The sequence below is a fragment of the Rhinolophus sinicus genome, linkage group LG05 (assembly GCF_036562045.2).
Source record: "Rhinolophus sinicus isolate RSC01 linkage group LG05, ASM3656204v1, whole genome shotgun sequence".
Taxonomy (NCBI): domain Eukaryota; kingdom Metazoa; phylum Chordata; class Mammalia; order Chiroptera; family Rhinolophidae; genus Rhinolophus; species Rhinolophus sinicus.
The window spans coordinates 79,943,008-79,962,225 of record NC_133755.1 but is presented as its reverse complement, the minus strand read 5'-3'; the positions used below and the strand labels follow the sequence as shown (position 1 = coordinate 79,962,225).

Genomic DNA, 19,218 nt, shown 5'->3' with positions numbered 1-19,218 from the left:
CACTGTTCCCCAATAAAGTCCTGTTCCCCTTCCCCAGTTAAAGAATCTTAAAAAAAAAAAAAAACAATAATTGAAATGTTCTCAGTTGTCTAACTTCGCATGACATTCAGAGGGAAGCAAATGTTATCAGGTTTATCCTTCAGCTTCTTGTACATGAACTTCATCTACATTACATTCTTACATTTTTACCCTCTTTATTCTCTTATGAGATATTGATTTAGTCCTGTCTTTTTTTTAACCGTCATTTATATTTTACAAGGATATTTCCTTAATGCACACGAAATAAAATCAACTTTTTTAGTACATTCCTATGAGTTTTAACGTGTGTAAACTCATATAGCCACTGCTACATTCAGATACAAAATGATTCCATTATCCCAATAAACTCTCTGATGCTATCCTTTCTTGTTAAATCTTTCATAAACCTAATCTGGCAACAATTAATCAGATTTCTGTCCCTATACTTTTGCATTTTCTAGGATGTCATATAAATAAAATCAGATAATGTCACCTGTTGAGATTGACTTCTTTTGCTCAGAACAAAGCTTTTGATGTTTATCCATGTAGGTATTAACACTTCATTCCTATTATTTACCGAATAGTACTCCAGTGAATTAATATATCACAATTTGCCCATTTCCCAATTGAAGAATATTTATGTTACTTCCAATTTGGGGTGATTATGAATAAAACTGCTATAAACATTCAAGTAAATATTTTTGTGTGAATATCAGTTTCCAATTTTCTATGGTAAATATCTAAAAATGGAATTGCTGGGTCATATGTTAAGAGTTGTTTCAACTTTATAAGGAACTGCTACTCTTTCCAGAATGGATATACCATTGTGCATTCCCACTAGAAATTTGTGAGAGATCCCGTTCCTCCACGACCTTATCAATACCCGCTATTGTCAGTTTTCTTGTCTGCTTCATTTTTTTTTATTATTTAATCCTGTCCATTGAATACCATAGTGGTATCTCACTGTATTTTTTTTTTTTTTTTAAGATTTTTATTGGGCAAGGGGAACAGGATTTTTTTTTTAATTGGGGAACAGTGTGTATTTCCAGGACTTTTAATTGGGGAAGAGTGGTGTGTTTTTTCCCAGGCTCCAGCCAAGTCAAGTTGTTGTCCTTTCAATGTTAGTTGTGGAGAGTGCAGCTCAGCTCCAGGTCCAGTCGCCATTGTTAGTTGCAGGGGGCGCAGCCCACCATCCCTTGCGGGAGTCAAATTGGCAACCTTTTGGTTCAAAGCACACGCTCCAACCAACTGAGCCATCTGGCCACCCTGGAGCTCAGTGGCAGATCATTGACTTCATTCTGGTTGCGGAGGGCACAGCTCGCTGGCCCATTTGGGAATCGAACCGGCAGCCCTGTTGCCCAGAGCCAGCGCTCTAACCATCTGAGCCACCCGTCTGCCCACAGACAATAGTTTAATGGTTACCAGAGGGTAAGGAAGGAGTAAGTGGTAAATGAGGGTAAAAGGGATTAAATATATGGTGATGGAAGGAGAATTGACTCTGGGTGGTGAACACACAATGTGATATATAGATGATGTATTGCAGAATTGCACACCTGAAACTTATATAACTTTACTAACAATTGTCACCCCCAATGAACTTTAATTTAAAAGAAGAAGAAGGGGAAAAAGGGGAAGAAGAAGGAGAAGGAGAAGGAGAAGAAGAAAAAGACGTCCCTTTAACATTTCTTGTAATACTGGTTTGGTTGTAATTAACTCCTTTAGTTTTTCTTATCTGGGAAGCTCTTTATTTCTCCTTCAATTTTTTTCTTTAAAATATGTCCTGCAGTTTTTTCTTTTTCTTTTTTCCTTTTTTTTTATTTTTATTAGATTCAGATGTACAAAACAACATAGTAATTAGATATTTATACACCTCACAAAGTGATAACCCCAATAAGTCTATTACACATCTGACACTGTACATAGTTATTACAATATTATTGACTATATTCCCTATGCTGTACTTTATATCCCCAGGACTATTTTTTAAAGTATAGTTGACATTCATTCTGTAAAATCCAAAACATTAATTTGAAAAGATATATGCACCCCTATGTTCACCGCAGTGCTATTTACAATAGCCAAGATATGGAAATTACTGAAACGCCTGTCAATAAATGATTGAATAAATAAATTGTGGCATACACAATAAAATATTACTCTGGCATAATAGAAGAATGAAATCTTACCATTGCAACAACATGGATGGACATAGAAGATATTACACTAAGTAAAATAAGTCAGACTGAGAAAGATAAATACCATATGATCTCACTATATGTGGAATCTAAAGACCAAAATAAATGAGAAAACAAAACAGAAACAGACTCATAGATACAGAGAACAAACTGATGGTTACTAGATGGGAGAGGGATGGGGGGCTGGCTACAGGGATTAAGAAGTCCAAATTGAACGGAAGCCTTAGACATGAGACTAGCCGCTCCCTCCCAACCCTCCCAGGGCTCGCCCCACCCCCACCTGCCCAGATCTAGAAGCAGAACAGTAGCAGTGTCAGATCAAAAGAACAGAATATTTGCTGTTCTGAGAACTGTGGACCGCAGACACAGATTCGCAGCCCAACTAGTTCCGGCAAAGGGGAGGGAGCTGTGGAAGCAGGACCAGCTGTGGTGGTGGTCAAAGCCATTGCTCTGGGCCACCTCTCACAACTCACCTGGTCACTGGCCCCACCTATCTGGGCAGATCCCTGCAGGAGTAAACAGAACTGCTGAAACATACGGGCTCTGAATCTGGTGCAGGAAGAGCTTTGAAACTTCAAAAGCTCTCCGCATACCCACACGGACATTGCGCCCTGTGACCCAGGTGAACTATTAACAGAAGAGAAGCCCATCTCCCAGGGAATCCCCCCCATTGTGTGAGAAGCTGGAATAGAGCAGAGAAAACATAGCACTACATTGTAAGAGAGAGAAAAAAAGGCTACAGTCTGAGAGAAATTAAAACATTCTACCCACAAGTACTGGAAAACAAAAGAAAGACCTCTTCCTATTAACCTGTTGCAGAAGCCACTTCTGTAGATGTCTAGGAAGAGAAATAATAAATAATTGCCATGAATAACCAAGGCAACAAGACAGCTCAGAAAGAAAGTGAAAAGTCTCCAGAAAAGGAACTTAAAGGTACAGAAATATGTGACTTAAATGACAGAGAATTCAAGATTGTCTGAAAAAACTCAACGAGATACAAGAAAACACAGATAGGCAGTTAAATGAACTCAGAAACACAATCAAAGAACAACATGAGCATTTTATGAAAGAGATTGAAATTTTAAAAAAGAACCAAATAGAATTTCTGGAGATTAAGAACTCAATAGAAGAAATTAAGGATGAAATAACAAGCTTAGGCAGTAGAGTTGACCAGATGGAGGAAAGAATCAGTGACATCGAAGATCGAAACCTGGAAATTACACGGATGGGAGAAGAAAGAGACTTGAGACTTAAAAGAAATGAAAGAACTCTACGAGAACTTTCTGACTCCATCAGAAAGAGCAATATAAGAATAATGGGCATACCAGAAGGAGAAGAAAGAGAGAAGGGAACAGAGAATATATTCAAACAAATTGTTGATGAGAACTTCCCAAACTTGTGGACAGAACTGGACCCTCGAATCCAAGAAGCAAATAGAACACCTAATTACCTCAATCCCAACAGGCCTTCCCCAAGGCACATTGTATTGAAGCTGTCTAAAATCAATGACAAAGAAAGAAGCCTCAAGGCAGCCAGGGAAAAGAAGATGGTAACCTACAAAGGAAAGCCCATTAGATTACCATCAGATTTTTCAGAAACTCTACAGCCAGGAGGGAGTGGAACCAAATATTCAAACTATTGAAAGAGAGAAATCATGAGCCAAGAATAATATATCCAGCAAAGATATCCTTTAGTTATAAAGGAGGAATATAGGCCTTTCCAGACATACAGAAGCTGAGGGAATTTTCTAATACACGACCTGCACTACAAGAAATACTAAAGGAGGCTATTCGACCACCATCAACAGGGACAATTTGCAGCAACCAAAACATAAAAAGGGGGAGAGTAAAGGCCTGAACCAGAATACGGGAATGGAGAAAGTAAGCGTGCTGAAGAAAATGGAATACTCTAAATATCAAACTTACTTTGTCATAAACTTAAGGGTAACCACTCAAAAAAACATCCAGAACTGAAATATATACTGTAATAAAAGAACAAACGAGGGAAACATCATAGAATATCACCACACAGAAATAATAGACAACAACAAAGGCAAAGAAACAATGGAGACACAGCCTTACCAGAAAACTAAAGATAGAATGACAGGAAATCCTCACATATCAATAATCACCCTAAATGTAAATGGACTGAACTCACCAATAAAAAGGCACAGAGTAGCAGATTGGATCAAAAAACTAAACCCAACCATATGCTGTCTCCAAGAGACACATCTCAGCTACAAGGACAAGCATAGACTCAAAGTGAAAGGGTGGAAATTGACACTCCAAGCAAATGGTACCCAGAGAAAATCAGGTGTAGCCATAATGATATCAGATGAAACAGACTTCAGGATGAAAAAGATAACAAGAGACAAAGATGGACATTTCATAATGGTAAAGGGGACTATACAACAAGAAGACATAACAGTCATCAATATTTATGCCCCCAATCAGGGAGCACCGAAATACACCAAGCAACTACTAACAGAACTAAAGGGAGAAATTGACCAAAACACAATTATACTAGGGGACTTAAATACATCATTGACAGCTATGGATAGATCATCCAAACAGAAAATAAATAACGAAATAGTAGCCCTAAATGACACATTAGATGAAATGGACATAATTGACATTTATAGAGCACTTCATCCTAAAACATCAGACTATACATTCTTTTCTAGTGTACATGGAACATTCTCAAGGATAGACCATATATTGGGACATAAAATCAGCCTCAGCAAATTTAAGAAGATTGAAATCATACCAAGCATATTCTCTGATCACAAGGCTTTGAAACTGGATATCAACTGCAAAAAGAAAGCAGGAAAAAACACAAATACACGGAGATTAAACAGCATACTTTTAAAGAACAACAGGGTCAAAAGATACATCGAAAGATCAAAAGGAGAGATCAAAAGATACATCGAAACAAATGACAATGGAAATATATCCTACCAAAATTTTTGGGATACAGCGAAAGCAGTTTTAAGAGGGAAATTTATATCATTACAGGCCTATCTCAAAAACAAGAAAAATCCCAAATAAATAACCTCATGTTGTACCTTAAAGAACTAGAAAAAGAAGAACAAATGAAACCCAAGGTCAGCAGAAGAAAGGAAATAACAAAAATTAGAGCAGAACTAAATGAAATGGAGAACTAAAAGACAACAGAAAAAATTAATGTGACAAAGAGCTGGTTCTTTGAAAAGATTAACAAAATTGACAAACCCTTGGCTAGACTCACTAAGATAAAAAGAGAGAAGACACTAATTAACAAAATCAGAAATGAAAAAGGGGAAGTTATCATGGACATCACAGAAATACAAAGGATCATCCAAGAATACTATGAAGGACTATATGCCACCAAATTCAATAACCTAGAAGAAATGGACAAGTTCTTAGAAACATATAGCCTTCCAAGGCTGAACCATGAAGAACTGGAAAATCTAAACAGACCGATCACCAGTAACGAAATTGAATCAGTCATCCAAAACCTTCCCAAAAGCAAAAGTCCGGGACCAGATGGCTTCACTAGTGAATTCTACCAAACCTTCAAAGAGGATCTAATACCAATCCTGCACAAACTCTTCCAAAAAATTGAAGAAGAGACAGTACTCCCTAACTCATTTTATGAGGCCAACATTACCCTGATACCAAAACCTGGTAAGGACAACACAAAAAAAGAAAACTACAGACCAATATCTCTGATGAATACAGATGCAAAAATCCTAAACAAAATTCTAGCAAATCGAATACAACAATGCATTAAAAAGATTATTCATCACGACCAAGTGGGGTTCATCCCCGGGGCACAAGGATGGTTCACCTTCCGCAAATCCATCAACGTGATACATCACATAAACAAAATAAAGGACAAAAATCATACGATTATATCAATTGATGCAGAAAAAGCATTTGACAAGATGCAACATCCATTTACGATTAAAACACTTAATAAAATAGGTATAGAAGGAAAATATCTTAACATAATAAAGGCCATATATGACAAACCCTCAGCTAATCTCATAATTAATGGTGAAAAACTGAAGCCATTTGCTCTACGTTCAGGAACACGACAGGGATGTCCCCTATCATCTCTGCTTTTCAACATAGTGTTGAAAGTCCTTGCCAGAGCAATCAGGCAAGAGAAAGAAACAAAAGGCATCCAAATTGGGAATGAAGAAGTTAAATTATCACTCTTTGCAGATGACATGATGCTATATATAGAAAACCCTAAAGACTCCACCAAAAAGCTATTAGAAACAATCAACGAATACAGTAAAGTTGCTGGCTACAAATTCAACACACAAAAGTCCATTGCCTTCCTATATACTAACAATGAAATCTCAGAAAAAGAAATACAAAAGCAATTCCTTTTGCAATTGCAGCAAAAAGAATAAAATACCTAGGAATAAACTTAACCAAGGATGTGAAAGACCTACATGCTGAAAACTATAAGACATTTTTGAAAGAAATTGAAGAAGACACAAAGAAATGGAAAGACATTCCGTGCTCATGGATTGGAAGAATCAACATTGTTAAAATGGCCATATTACCCAAAGCAATATACAGATTTAATGCAATGCCCATCAAAATCCCTATGGCATTCTTAAAAGAAATAGAACAAAAAATCATCACATTTGTTTGGAACCACAAAAGACCCCGAATAGCCAAAGCAATCTTAAGGAAAAGAACAATAATGGAGGTATCACACTCCTTGACTTTAGCTTGTACTACAGGGCAACAATAATCAAAACAGCACGGTATTGGCAGAAAAACAGACACATAGACCAAAGGAATAGAATTGAGAATCCAGAAACAAAACCACATAAATATGGACAGATAATTTTTGACAAAGAAGCAAAAACATACAATGGAGAAAAGACACCCTCTTCAATAAATGGTGCTGGGAGAATTGGATAGCCACGTGCAAAAGAATGAAACTGGACTGCTATCTGTCACCATGTACCAAAATTAATTCAAAATGGATCAAAGACTTAAGCATAAGACCTGACACAATACACTGCATAGAAGAAAACATAGGTACTAAACTTATAGACCTTGGGTTCAAAGAGCATTTTATGAATTTGACTCGAAAGGCAATGGAAGTAAAAGCTAAAATAAACGAATGGGACTATATGAAACTTGAAAGCTTCTGCACAGCAAAAGAAACGATCAACAAAATAAAGAGGCAACCAACTGAATGGGGGAAAATTTTTGCAAATAGCGCCTCCGATAAGGGACTAATATCCAAAATATACAAGGAACTCATGAAACTCAACAACGAAAAAACAAACAACCCAATTGAAAAATGGGCAAAGGACCTGGAGAGACATTTCTCCAAAGAGGACATACAAGTGGCAAATAGACATATGAAAAAATGCTCAACATCACTAATCATCAGAGAAATGCTAATAAAAATCACAATGAAATATCACCTCACCTCAGTTAGAATGGCTATCATCAACAAGACAAATAGTAACAAGTGTTGGAGAGGCTGTGAAGAAAAAGGAACCCTCATACACTTGGTGGGAATGCAGACTGGTGCAGCCATTATGGAAGGCAGTGTGGAGGTTCCTCAAAAAATTATGAATAGAATTGCCATATGACCCAGCAATCCCTCTCCTGGGTATCTACCCAAAAAATCTGAAAACATTTAGAGATAAAGACACGTGTGCTCCAATGTTCATTGCAGCTTTGTTTACGGTGGCCAAGACATGGAAACAACCCAAATGTCCTTTGATAGATGAATGGATAAAGAAGTTGTGGTATATATACACAATGGAATACTATTCGGTGGTAAGAAAAGATGATATAGGAACATTTGTGACAACATGGATGGATCTTGAGAGTGTAATGCTGAGCGAAATAAGTCAGACAGAAAAAAGCAGAGAACCATATGATTTCACTGATATGTGGTATATAAACAAAAACAACAAAAGAACAAGACAAACAAATGAGAAACAAACTCATAGACACAGATAATAGTTTAGTGGTTGCCAGAGGGTAAGGGGGTGGGGGTTGGGAGATGAGGGTAAGGGGGATCAAATATATGGTGATGGAAGGAGAACTGACTCTGTGTGGTGAACACACAATGGGATTTATAGATGATATAATACAGAATTGTACACCTGAAATGTATGTAATTTTACTAACAATTGTCACCCCAATAAATTTAAAAAAAAAGAAGTCCAAATTGTTATTTACAAAAGAGTCACAAGTATGTAAAGCATAGTATGGGGAATATAGTCGATAATGTTGTAAAAACTAGGTATAGTGTCACATAGGTACTAGACTTATCAGGGGCACCACTTCATAAATTATAAAAATGTCAATCCTGCAGTTTTATTCTTACAATCTTATTTAAAGTTATACGAAAAGAATCCCCCTAAGTAAAACTACATTATATTCAAAACACTTTCCCTTGGGAGAAAGGCTCTGCTCCCTCTTAAATGCAGTGCTTTCAACTACAGCACCAGCCTCCCCTGCTGCTTGGCTTTCAGCCTGATATTCAGCTTCCAATGCATGTACGGCTTTGTTGGTACCATCTTTCTTGCTCTCTTCCTCTGGTTTCCTCTTCCTTCTGACAAGGTGGGAGAAATCAGTCACATCATTCGATGAGGAAGCGCCGTCTGTTGGCTTTCTACTGGCCGTCACAGAGACTGAAGTGCCTTCTCCGCTGGGAGTGAAACCTGAAGTACAGTTCTCTCCCAGAGCTGCCTTCCGAGCCAATTCAGCTACATTCCCACGACGCTGGGACTCCTTTGCTTCTTCTCTCTAATTTCAGGTAGCTGTTCCTTCAGCTCCTCAATTTCTTTCTCATATTTGCTAGGTGACCCTTCAGCCTCCTTCATCTTCTCATTTACTACAGCCATTCTCTTCTCAATGACTTGAACCGATTTGCTGACCTGTGCCACAGCGTCATCATGCTGAGAGCTATACCCGTGGGCCAAGCCCAGCTGCTAGTGGGTCTCTGCAAGGAGACAGCCATGGGCGTCCAGATACTGCTCCTGGAGATTTAGGTGAGCCTGGGACTCCTCCACAGCTTGGACGTAATTCTCAGATTCAACACTAACTTCTGCAAGTTTAAGATGTGCCTATGCAGCATAAAGCTGAGCTTCTTTTTTTTTTTTAACTTCTTTTTATTAGTTTCTTTTGTTTCTTGCTTTTAAAAATGATCTTTGTGAAATCTAGCATTTCCTAGGCAAGCTCTAGGTTTCCAATCTCCTCTTCATTTTCTTGAGGAGACTTGTTTTCAACACCTGAATCATTTGGTGCTTCTTCAGCCGTCATTTCCTTTATCCTCCTCTTCTGAGCGCTCAGTTTCTACGCCCCTTTCATCTGTGCTCTCTCTCGTGTTTCTTCATTAGCAGCTACCTTAGCTTTAGCTTCACGGGTCTTCTCAGTAGCACCCTGGCTATGTTGGTCTCAACCCCACCCCCAGCTGCCCCAGACTCTTCTATGGACAGCTTAATCTCCTGCTGGTTAGGAACCTACTCTGCCCTAACCTTCTCCTACAGTCCTGAGTCAAGATGGGTCTGTCATCCCTTCTGCATTAGTCCCTGGTGCAGTCGGAGTCTGATCTCCTGCAGTTGACAGTCCGATGACTGCCTCATCCTTGGAGAGAACGGTGGCCTCCTGCACAGGCTTCTCAGATATTCTGATCCAACTTCTGCAGCTGAGGCCTCTGTAGCTTCTGGTGTCACCTCTGGTGACTCTCCAACAGGAGGCTCTTTTATCCCTACCAGCTGCTCAAGAACAGCTTTTCCGGGCTCATTTTCAGAGGCAGCTGCTTGCTCGTTTGGCTCATCCCCACACACATCGAGTGGACTGACTGTGGCTCTATAGGCTCTGCCCCTACCTCCACTGCAATGTCCTGCTTCTCTAGAGTCACAACAGGCTGCTTTTCTGAAGGTTCTTTTGGCTCCTCCTCTATGCTCACAGTTACTTCTCCCTGCTTCCCCTGACCTCCTTTGTCTCTGTACCCTTCCTGGACGTCAGTTGCAGTAACTGATTTTTCCCTCCTCAGCATCTGGTGCTTTCTGTTCTGGCTTCCCAGAAGTGACCTCAGCTTCATGCAGTTCTGCTGCTGCTGCCGCTTCTTTTGCGTTTTCAGTAGTTTCAGTTAACTGATCTGGGGTTGATTCAACTTTTTCCTGTAGTTTCTCTGCAGGCTCACTTATGTCTATATCTTCTCTTTCACCCTTCTCCACTTCAGTCTCCTGTTCTTTATCAATTTCAGGCTTTACTAGAGACATGTCATCTGTGTTTTTGTTTTTGTTTTTTTTGCTTCTTCTTTTTCTCCCATAGCATCATAAACTTGTTCTCTCAGCCCTTCCCTTGCTTTCTCATCTATGTTACCATTATTTTCTACCAGAAATTATTCTGGTTTTTTTTCTCCTTCATCCTCTTCCACAGGCACATCTTCCAGGGCATTTCCCAACACACCATTCTCCATTCTTGCCAACTCCAGAAGTGATTTCCCACAGAAAAAGAAAGCTTCTCCAGCTTCTCCACACCATTAGCTGTCTCCATACTTCTTACCTAAAAGACTAGCTGCTTCTTGGAATACATTGACAGCTGCTGGAATATCCCTATCACCAGATGTTTCTGTCCTAAACCAAATAGCTTCTTAGCTTCACTATTCACACCCAGACTCTCCACTTTATTGGCAGACTTAGAAAGAGCAGGAGCATCTTCTTTAATTTTGTTGGTGGAAACGGGCTTTGTGGCAATAGCAGCAGTGGCTGTGGAGTCTGTGGCCATAATTTCCCTGAGGTGGTGGGCCATGGCACGGAAGACAGCCTGTGAAGAAAATAGAGGGAATTATTTTGGATGCCAGAGACTTACCTGTGGACAAAAAATACCAGATTTGTCCCTCCAATTTTAAATGATAGCCTTGTTGGGTAGAGTAGTCTTAGTTGGAGGTCCTTGCTTTTCATCACGTTGAATATTTCATGCCAGTCCCTTCTGGCCTGCAAAGTTTCTGTTGAGAAATCATCTGACAATCTTATGGGAGTTCCCTTATAAGTTACTAGTTGCCTGAATCTTGCTGCTTTTAGGATTCTCTCTTTGTCTTTAACCTTTGTCATTCTAATTATAATGTGTTTTGGTGTGGGCCTGTTTGAGTTTGTCTTATTTGGGACTCTCTGTTCTTTCTGAACTTGTATGTCTATGAGTATTTCCTTTGCCAGGTTAGGAAAGTTTTCAATCATTATTTCTTCAAATAAGTTTTCAATCCCTTGCACTTTCTCTTCTCCTTCTGGTACCCCCATGATTCAAATGTTGTTATGCTTGATGTTGTCCCAGAGATCTCTTACACTATCCTCATTTCTTTTTAGTCTTTTTTTTTTTCACTGTTCCAATTGGGAGTTTTCTGCTACCAGGTCTTCCAAGTCGCTGATTCGTTCCTCTGCTTCTTCTAGTCTGCTGGTGATTCCTTTTAGTGCATTCTTCATTTCAGTTATTGTATTCTTCACTTTTGACTGGTTCTTTTTTATGGTTTCTATGTCCTTTTTTATGCTTACTATCTCTTTGCTGACGTTCTCACTAAGTTCTTTAAGCATCCTTAAGTACTTTAAGCATCCTTATAACCATTGTTCTGAAGCTTGCCTCCATTTCATTTAGTTCTTTTTCTGGAGTTTTCTCCTATTCTTTCATTTGGGACATGTTATTTTGTCTCTCTGTGTGTGTTTGTTTCAATGTATTAGGTAAATCTGCTACATCTCCCAGTCTTGGCCAGGTAAACTTATGTAGTAGGTGCCTTGTGGGGCCCAGTGGCACAGTCTCCCTGGTCACCTATGCCGGATGTTCCAGGAGTGTCCCTTGTGTGAGCCTTGATTGCTATTGGCATGTCAGTGGGAGGGATTGAGCCTCAGGCTGACTGGCTGGGAGGTTTGGCCACATCCACAGCTTAGGAGCTGCTGTGAGGGGGGCTTACCACATGGAGCGGGATTCTCCCTGGCAGGCTCTGCTGCCTGTTGAGACCACCCTTTGCACATGCCACTTGTGGAGCTAAGTGGGTGGTACTCTGCTGTGGTCTGAAGCCAGTCTCCAGTTATGTTGGTTCTGGGGCCTCTTAGAAAAGGCTCCGGTGAAGGCCCAGGTCACCCATTGCCTGTGACCAGTCAGGGACTACCTGGTAGGAGTTACAATGTGACCTGCACTTGGTCACTGCCTCTGCTGGACCTGGAGGCATGTGGGAGTAGTTATGCTGCAAACATAGGATGGCTGCCACCAGTACTGGGCCCAAGGTAGGTCCACAAAAAGTCCAGGACACCCAGGCCTGCTGCCACCGCTGGCTCCCATAGGCTCAGCCACTGATAGAGCTAGTGGTATGCAAGTCGGGTGAGGTGAGATCTTAAGGACTCTCCAGGGTAGGACAAGTTATGTTTACCAGGTTAAAGCAGATTCTGGTTTGGTGCCAGTGCTGAGCCTGGAGCTACTCAGCAAGTCTCAGAGCACACTGAGGCCACCCGCTGCCCACCTGGGGCTGGCAGACCCCCAGAGTTGTCCAAGAAATAGTGGGGGGGGCGTGACTGCTTGCCAAAAAAGTGCCTCAGGCATTGCAGTTGGGTGAATAAGGGGTCCCAGGTAGTCATCAGGGTGGAACGAGTGGGTGGAGCATGTCAGTTCACCAGGCCAATGTATTTTCAGATTTGACCATCTGGGGGAGAGCTCAGCACAGGACAGGTGGTGCCCACCTGCCAACTGGTTGGACGAGGCTTCTACACAGGGAAAATAGCAGCTGTCTTTCCAGTCCTCGCCCTGAATCCATGCAATTCAGTTTATCCCTATATGTCTCTGATGCCTCCGAAGTCACTGTCTCTCTGCCAGAGTCCAAGGTGAGTGCCTGCAAGCATGTGAGTTTGTGTGAGGCCCCTTTAAGAGGACCTGGGTTTCCTGCAGCTTTCCATCTCACATGGATGGTCAGAATCCTCACTGTTTTCCACAGCCAGATGTTGTGGGCTGGGGTCCCTCACTCCTCTGGGGGGTACCTCCATGGCCGATATATTCCTCTCGATTCCCACCGACACATGCAAGTGTGGGGCTGGCCTGTTTCACGCCTTTGCCCCTCTTACCAGTGTCCACTTGGCTTCTTCTTTATATACTTAATTATAAAACTTCTGTTCAGCTAGACTTCAAATGGTTCTCCAGGTTGATTGTTCTATAATTTAGTTGTAATTTTAATGTGGTCATGGGAGGAGGCAATCACAGCATTTACTTACTTTGCCATTTTGGATCCTCCACATAGACTCTTATTAATGGGGTATAAGAACTTATTACGGGGTATAAGAAGTTAAGGAAGATAAATGTTCCAGCTCTCAATGTTATGAATCCACTGTTCTACTTCACTGAATCACATCAGTGTGTATCCCAACAAGAGAAACCTTCATATACATGTTCCCATTAAGAGCCTCTATTATGTGGGTGAACTGGTGGTTTGGAGCAGCTGGTTCAATGGGCTGACCCGTTTCTCCAGGATGATAGCAATCCCGGGCTGATGGATCTGGCAGAAAGTCCACCAGATTCCCGTTTCCTGTGCAACACCTCATAACAGTGCTAGGGGTTTGAAGTTTTTGGTAACTAACTATGGGGGACAGGGTATCCTGAATGACAATGATAAACATTCTGTATTCCTAATTATTGAAACAGCAGTAGCCATTTCATCACTTTAAAGTGCTGTAGATTGAATAAACCAACATCATCATTGAGATACTCAGTGAGACCATCAGGCTCAGATCAAAAATCAGTACCGAGGAAAGTAGGAAAAGCAGACATTAAGGTTTGCAAATGGTCTACATCGGATTAGAGTAAAGTGAGACACAGGGAAGATAGTGCTACCTCCAAGGGAGTAGACGGCGGGAATACCAGGAAGCCCCAAAAAAGCAATTCTCAAAAGATGCAGGTGAAGACTTGGAAAGTTTCACTCTATGAGCTACATGTTTTACTATAAATATTTAACAATTCATTTATCCTGACCCCCTCATTTTAGAGTAATTATAGCAAGGAAGGTATTTTTTGTTTGCTTGTTTTCAACAAAGAAATCTATTTTCTATATTTGGCATTTAAATTAATAATATATACAAAAATTACAAATGTCAAAAACAAGTTTCTCTAATTCTTTTTATTTCAAATGTTATTTAGGAAGAATAATTATGGTAGGTGGAATTTGTCTTCTACTTTATATGAAAGTACATCAAGTTGAGCAGGAAAAACACATTAGGTATATTCCACTTAAAAATATAGTTAATTGTTGACCTGCACTTTAAAGTTGCATGTGGTGGGTAACAAGAGCAGGACAATACTCCTGAGCCAACGACTTGAAAAATGAGTAAATTGAAAAAGAATCATCTATTTAAAGAAATCAGAAAGCTGAAGAAGAAATATTAACTTGGTGAACTACATGAGCTGGTTCACTGGCCACACACACACACGGAAACTTGCTGACTAAGGCCAGGGCCATGGCCCAAGCACAGGGACACTGCTGGGGGAAGGAGGAAAACCACAGAGCATTTGACAGGTGAATCTGAGCCATAAATTAGAAACTAGAGGCTCCCAAACTCAGGCTTCTATTTTCCTGTAGGACATTTACCAAGTGCGGGGCAGTGGAGGAAGCTGGCGGGGGAAAGGGGAGGATAGAGTAAATTTTCTGAAATTTTGAAGTGCCTGGAGAAAAATTAATCTCCTTAGAAGGAAGGGTCCTTCAGGAAATACACATTTCTTAGCTTTTGAAACATGTTTTCCATCATAGCAGTTTTTAAACCTGCAGGAATATGAGTATTTGCACTTCGTGACTTTTCATATCAGCTTGGTTAGGCAGGAATAAGATACCAAACAGAGCTACACATACTCCCAGCAATAATCCTTTGAAATTACAGTAAAAATATTAAAGGTCTGTTGCAATATTAAAAAGTAAAAAGAAAGCATTTCCCTTTCATAAAAATTTTCCCTCTAAATAACCATTATCAGTAAAATTTGAAAGTGCTGAATATAATATGCATGGATGATTGGCATGTGAGAATGAGATTACAGCCACAGCAGAAAATCTGAGGTGCAAGTGGTGAATTCATCTTTGCGCTCGCTGAATTTGATGTACAAGTTAGATGACCAAGAGGAGAGGTTCCGGAGGTAGTTAAATGTATCTGTCAAAAGCTCAGGGGCAATGCCTAAAATACATCCATATGTGTGATTACTGAAGTCATGTGACTAGACAAAATTAACAGTGGAAATCATACAGGGTGAGAAAAGTAAAGCACAAGCCTGAAAACCCAGGTAAGAGGAGCTGGAGTGTGAGGAGCAGGTTAAGGACTGGGCGAAGAGAAAGACCCGTGACTGGCCCACGGGGACCCACAGAAACTAAGAAAAGCTCTAGTTCATGTAACTCTAACAAGACAAGAGTGTCACAGATTTAGTGACCATATATGTCAGTGCTGTGAAGGACAAGTTAGTTCAAGGCTGAAAAATGAGCAAGCAGAGCACGAGGGACCTGGCTGAGGCACTTTGAGCTGACTGATGGGGTTTGACAAGTGAATGGATATTAGGTAAGTGAAGAGGCTGAGTGTAGACCACACTTTCAAAGAAACACTGGCCTAAAGGGAAGAAAGATATGGCAGAATCTATGAGAGAAGGAAATAAGGGAATTAGTTTTTTGTTTTGAATTGTTTTGTTAATTTTGTTTTGCTTTTAAATGGAAGATAGTAGAACATATGCTTACATAGAAAGGAGAGTAGAGAGTGAGAGATGGGAGTTATAAAAGAGAAGGAATTACCTGAAGTGATTATGCCTGGGAAAGAAACGAGGAAGTGATATTTTACCCAATACTGAAGCCAGCATAAGAGAACTCATGGTGGAAAAGATCTTCAAGGCAGAAGAACATCACCACCAATCAGTGTTTAAATTGCTCCCTTGGGCTTCTGTTATGAGTTGACTAAGTTCATCTACATGAGGTTTGAGCCAGTAGAGAGTGAATGACTCTAGAGGCCAAATCCTGAAAAACCTGGGAGAAACATCATGAGGACAGAGAGAACAGCGGGCTCTGGGGAAGAGGGACACCTCTGAGTGCCTGGGGTGATGAGAAAGTGTGTGAGACTGGAATTGTTTGTGTAGATAAATCAGAGAAACTGTTCCTGTTGCATTTTTGCCTCTCAGTTAATTATGGTCTAGGTTAGTCATCACGGGCCTTTTTGAGAGGGGAGCGCACACACTGCCATGTCCCATGAAGTTTGTACCTAATTGTCACAACCCCAGACTGAGTCCAGTCATCCCCTTGTCCATCCAGTTACTAACAGCCTCCGCAGCCAACGTTATGTGTCTCTGTGCAGAAATAATCTTCCATATATCTGCAAGGATCAAGATATTTGCTCTTCAGTCTTTCTGAAAGCTCCTCTGACCTGTATATACATTAGTTAGGTCCTTTTCAAATCTCCTTTTCTCTAATTGTGCTTATATGACATTTTTGTTACGGTTTTATCTCTGAAATGTCCTAATGTTTTCTCTTTCTTTTTATAAACTCTAGAAGATTTTCTCAGTTTTGAACACTAAAACACATAAAAAGTGTCTGCATCACTTTTTATTATAGAATTATTGCTGCATTATTCTCCCAGCAATAAAAGCAATATCTCCACCTCCGCAACCCCATGGACTAAGTAACAAAGGTTAACCAATTTATACCCAGGTATCTTTACTAAGTCATTGGTTGTGGCAAATTTATTGCTGTGATCATTCTTTTCCAGACAATAAAAATAGGTGCATGATTTTTTTCACCTTATCTAAAGCAATATGTTCAAAGACCAACAATATACCAAGAAGGGAAGAAAGAGAATGACAGAGAGACAGGTTCCTTACACCCAGCAGAGGATTCATGGAGAGCAAATGGAGATGGGAAAATTCACAAACATTTGACAAAGAAGATGTATGGATTATTCTCTATGGATAACTTTGAAAGTATAGGTGACAATGGAGTGACAAAAACAATAAATACGAGCACAAAGGAACATGAAGTTTATTCATTCAACTGCTCATTTGTTCTAAATGCATTTTATTAGGTTTTTATCCTGTTTCACTCTGTGTGAGCAGTATAAATTAACACATTTTTAAAACAGCTTGCTGTCCAGGAGATCGTTCTCTGAGAATTAGAAGGGACAAATTATTGCCATTTGGTTTGGTATGTGATTTAATTCTATTGCTGGAAATCCATTTTGAAAGCATACTCTGTACCTGGAGAGCTCCTGCTGTGGCACTTCCCGATCTGCCCCAGTTACAGGTGTGATGGATCGACAGGGGGTCTGGCACCAACAGATTGCACCGTGGAGTCCACACTTAAGGCAACACAAGTGCAAACTTTAAAGTGTGAAAAGAAAAAGGAAACATGGCAGAAATATCGAAAACTAAAATTCAAGGAAATATATCAGAGAATTGATATATATGAGTGAGACACGATCGTAAACTGGGGAAGCAGAAGCAGTTGTCTTTACCAACAAGGTCAGGATTTACAGAGAAGGAATTCTAGAAATGCCCTTATCATTGTTGATCATTGTTTGGCCTCCGTAAAGTTTCATGGTAGAGAAACCAACCCCCACCACTCCAGTCAGCAGCGGCCAAAGTCTCTCACCTGAGCCCCTTAGAATTATAGCAGGTTTACTTGGTAGAAATTCCTCATATTTTTAATGGACTTTGTGTAATAGGGCTTGGGTTAGTTTTTTCCTTTTTGGCTTATTTTTTTTCTTATTCAATTAAAAAATTGTTTTTTGCATTAGCCATGGAGCTGTCAATTTGACCAGTAGTAAGAGAGTTACTAGCAATTATTAGGCTCCCAGGCTCAGAGAGATGTGGAGACAGCACCTGGGTGTCCTGACATCTGCAGTTGTAGGTCATAACCTCCTTCAGGTCCCTGAAATTTTCCAAAGCAAGGAAGTTTTGGAGGAGCTTTCCCTTCTAATGCCCCTTGGGCATACAAGACCATTAAATTCTGTCCTTAATCCTGTCCATTAATGCAAAAGAGCAGCCTCCAAACACTACAGCTCTGTATTTTTCACCTGCAGAGTGTCTGTACCCACATTTTCTCAGGTCTGGATGATGGGACGACTGGGTGGGTTAGGGAACTGTTCTCATTAAGTCATCCAAATCTCCAACCTGAGCGAGAGGACCATGTAGGGTATTCTCAGACATGGAACAAAGTTCTCTAAGACCAAGAAAGTGTATGGTGTTCACATCAGTGAGGGACCATGAGGGACAGTTGGGGCCTCAATCAGGGATCAAATCTGAGACATCAAGAGATCTCCAGTAAATTCAGGTTATGATCCTAGAATTTAGTTTATGTCCTAAGAGATTAAACTGGGTGCAAATTATCTAACAACACATGAAAGGTGGGTGGCTCCTGAATTCTTTCCTAGAGCAACATTAAATGTTATAATTTAGTGTTATGGGCATTTAATGCATGGGTGTATCCTGGAGAATACAAACTCTTGATCGTTGTAAATATCTGCATTAGGTTTTTTTTCATGGACAGAGCGTAAACATTTATGGGGCTGGAGATGTAAAAGTAAACATCAGCTACTCTCAATATCCTGGGTATGTTTTCTATAAACTATAAAATTAATGAGTCTAGACTGCAAAAAATTGTAGAGGTAGCATATACACACATTCTTTATTCTGAACAAGATAAATACATAAATCTGGGAAGTTGGTATAACGTTTCATTTAAGTTTCTATTATATGCTATCATCTTGTAAATAATAATAAAAGTAGGAAGAACAGCAGCCCATCTTCAGAGGGTTGTGTGTGTGTGTGTGTGTGTGTGTGGGTGTGGGTGTGTGTATTTTCAATGAACACATAAATAATAGCTGTACTAAATAGTTGGCTCTGTGGTCATGTGAGGGCTTTACGAGGTCTGACAATTAAGTTTGCGAACTTGCCACCGTGCTTACATTGGCAGCACTGTACAAACAGCTCGGGAAGGTTTCATAACTTTGGTAGATCAGTGTCTCACAGCTGTGTTCGTG

At 40.2% G+C, this 19,218-nt stretch overlaps 1 pseudogene; it reads right to left on the bottom strand.

Annotated features, from left to right (window-relative positions):
- Positions 1–8,584: 8,584 nt before the first annotated feature.
- LOC109436742 (nuclear autoantigenic sperm protein) lies at positions 8,585–10,981 on the bottom strand (annotated as a pseudogene).
- Positions 10,982–19,218: the final 8,237 nt, after the last annotated feature.